We start from the raw sequence: 4142 nt of genomic DNA, 5'->3' as shown, positions 1-4142 counted from the left end.
ACAGCTCAAAACAAATCAAAATATTTTTAAAATTTTATCATGTATAGAAAATGGAAATATAAACAACCAATGAAATTGCATGTATTTACAGTCATTCGTTTTTAAGTTACACCGAAAACCAAAATCAATTTTCTCGAAAACAGATTTTGCATAAAAATTCCCGTTTTTCCTTAATTTTTCTTCTGTTTTTCACGGGACTTTTGAAAACTATTGGAAAAATTTTACTTTTGACCCCCTAAAGTACCAACTAGATTCACTTTCCTATCAGAAAAGGTACTGTTGACGAAAATCCAAGCACTTTTACTGTCCTAAAAGGTGATGACAGACACAAAAAAAAAATAAAAAAAAAACACACATCATTGTAAAATCAATACATTCATCGTTCCACTCAGAATCTTAAAGAAAATATGACCTAAAAATGCAAAAATATGAAAAATAAAAGTTTCATAAATGGATTCGTAGTTACATAATTCAAATAATGTACTTATGATTATAAGCTACGTTTCACAGTCACAAAAAAAATGTACTTTCCTGCCAATGTACAGCCCTAGTGATAATAGACAAAAGTTTAATAATAGATTCCTAATAGTTAATAGATGTCAAAAAGAACTACACAATAATGAAATTAAATAGGTCGATAGTTATAGTCTGTTAATTTTCGAACGGTATTCATCATGAATATACTCAATACAATTTATGGACGAATAATTTTAATTTAATGCCCTTAGTAATGACGTCGTCAAAGTTCCATTTTTATGAAATAGTATTATAATCGACTTTTATTTTTGAAAAGTTCTACAAAATATCTTATTCGAGTTGAATGAATACAATTACACGCAATCAGAATATAAATTACTATTTACTTTTGAAGTTAAAATTAGAAGTTGTATTACGTTTTATTTGCTTTAATAATTTATTTAAAAATTATCAAAAACTCTTTCTCTCTATCTATATTATAACTTTGTATACACAGCTACAAGTGATTTCTACTATTTTTTAAATAAAGCGGTAGCCAATTTGTATAATAATTTTTTAACCATAATTTTGCTATCTGTATGTTGTTTTAATGACTCATTTTAACGTGATCTTATTTGATTAACTGAACAAAAAAAAATATGTTATAGACTTAAGTCTTGATTTAATAAAACTGTCATAAATAAAACATTTCCTTTAACTGATGTTATATCTCTTTAATGTTTTAACCAGTCGTTTGAGGAACACTACTTGTCCAAAAATATGGAATCACGTTACATTTCAGGCTTGGAATTTTTATATTATGTAGATCTACATATTTTAAAAGAATTCTGACTTTTCCATCTTTGAAAATAAATATAATAGGTGTACAAATTTTGAAAACCAAAAGAAACCTTTCTAGTAAGAAAAGTTAGTATAATTTTTCTGAAACTTTGGGTTTTGGGTTTTGGGACTAATCGGGTTTCTTGAACGACTGATTCATTTATTTTTTAATAATATTACGAACATTATGATAATGTAACGCACACGTTACGGAATTGAACCTTTAATCTTTGCAGACCACGAATTAATACCGGTTTCGGATCAGCGTCAAGGTGAAACGGTAACGTCGGTAACGACTACTACTACGACAGAGTTAAACAAAATATGATCGGAAATACTTTTAATAAAAACAATTACAAAATTAATTAATAATATTATAATAATTGTATGTTTCCCGAATCGTCGATCACACGCACACGACTGATGAGCACAGATGACTACCCACGCCCAAAAAACGGCTGGACAGGGTTGTTCCATTCTCGGTCACGAGATAACGTTTTATAATAATAACAATTTTGCAGTCTCAGGTCATTCGCTTCATCAACCAGTCCTATTCTAATAATTACCATTATACTATTGATATTATAATATTATGTATTACTATAAATATATTTTGTAAATTATTGTCTGTACTCTGTAGTATACTTCCATATGAGCTGTGTATCAAATGTCATATTGATGACACTAATTTGATGAATGCTATAGAACGTTGATCCTGGCCTTAAAAGCTCTAGCTAAAATTCGTACACGTTAGATTAGTGTGCAGATAATCTATAACTACAATAAGACTAAATAATTTAAAACTAAATATAATTTTAGTAAATAATAATTATGTTTCTTTTGAGATGGAAAGTAGATAGTATAGCACCAAAGTTAATACAAAACTAACTCTTCTGTATACTAGCCACATCGCCAGAATTTATACTACTGACATAATATTAGGACTTTTGTTTTAGGACAAAAACATTATCAAGTCGTATGCTTCTAGAAATATTGCAAAAAACTTTAAAATTTTAAAATAAATAAAAAAAAAACGACTGAACAGATTTTAAATCTTCCTTCTAAACGTATCGTAAATAAGACGACTATCTCATATTAAGAATACTTTAAACATAATTTATTCGTTTAATACTAGAATTGTTATTTTGTTGTACGGTCACAATTCAAAGACAAATATTGAGTGCAAATAATGGTAGGTATAGCTATTATAGCTACATTGATTGAAACCATAAAATATAATCCAACGATTTTGGTTTGGATTTGGTGTACAGTTTTTTTTATATATATATAATTCTTCGGTTTCTGTTTAGGCTCAAACTTTTAAGCGATTTTATAAATCCTTACGATTCCGGACGGACGGTTATAGTCTTAGAAAATCAAAACGAAAACCGATGTTACGATCGGTTTTTCGAAAACCGGGGGGTCGTGAATTGAAATGATTGTTACCAACTACCAACCGTATTGAACAACACTGTTTACGGACACGTAATGTAATATAATAATATACGTAAATTCGAACAGCGTGCACAAAACACATATCAGACGAAACGTTTTGATATTCTAGCGGAAAACGATGATCGTGAATCGTGCGGGAGTGTATAATAATAATATTTTGATTACAGTGTGTGTCGTGCGGCGGCAGCGGCCAAAAGTCTTTCAGATTCGGAGCTATACCATAAATATTATACTCTAAGCTCTAATACTCTATTCTAAGCGCGGCGACCGCGTGCGGTATATATAAACGTGTCGGAACGGATCATTGTATGGGGACCTCCGGGTTTGTCGTTCTCATTGTGTCCGGTGTGCGTGTGTATGTGACAATAATAATTCAATCAATATGTAAAGGCTGATCGCCGCGGGTAAAAATGCATATTTACACAGAAAAAAAATCGAACCGATAGACGTGACCACCGCCAGTGTACACACATACATGTAAAAAAAAAATACAAAATACAACACCGAAAGGATACGCTGCAGCGTATGCGGTGTGGTCTGTATGTTAATAATGTGTATAATAATAATATATAAGACGTGTTAGTGTACACCTTGTGTAGACCGCCGCCACGGTGACGAGCAAGTATACATATATATATATGTATGATGTATATTGTATATTATATACCTATACACCTACTTATATGGCCATATATAATATATTATATATACGTATACGGTATACCTGTATTATACCGTGCCCCCGGAGAAATCACATATTGTATATTATATGGCAGACGAGTATTTCCACTTTTCAACCTATAACGACGACCACGATATTTCGCTTGAACGGTTTTAATGGGGTAAATGCGTATTGGATTTCCGAAAATAAAAAAAGACGACATGGGCTATGCGTATACTTAAAGGTAAGGTAGATAATATACACTATATAATATTATATATACAATGGTTTATACCTGGGTATTATAATACAGGTATGTAGGTACAAATACAATAATATATATAATATATATAAACAGTTTATACGTGGTAGCGCCGTCTAAATGCAGAACTTACGTTTGCACAGTTCATTATTATTATTAATATTATTGTTATCATTAGGTATAAAGATTCTTTCGTGTTTTCTTCGTTGGAATAATTGGTCCCAAGGCGTAGAAAATAAAATAATTGTTCTTAGTCGGTTTTTACGAGTCCGTTCGTCGCCTGCAACATGATCTTCTTTTGTGCCTTTATGTATGTATAATTTTGTTGCATTATGGCGACCAATGATTTATTGATATCTTAAAAAGTATGCATAGTCACGTACCGAAACTTAAAAATAAATAGACGAATATCTTCGTCTCTATACGTGTTACAAAATATATATTATTTTTTTTAATCTTAGGTAGGAT

The sequence above is a fragment of the Acyrthosiphon pisum genome, chromosome A1, assembly GCF_005508785.2.
Source record: "Acyrthosiphon pisum isolate AL4f chromosome A1, pea_aphid_22Mar2018_4r6ur, whole genome shotgun sequence".
Taxonomy (NCBI): Eukaryota; Metazoa; Arthropoda; class Insecta; order Hemiptera; family Aphididae; genus Acyrthosiphon; species Acyrthosiphon pisum.
Note: the sequence above shows the minus strand (reverse complement) of the source record.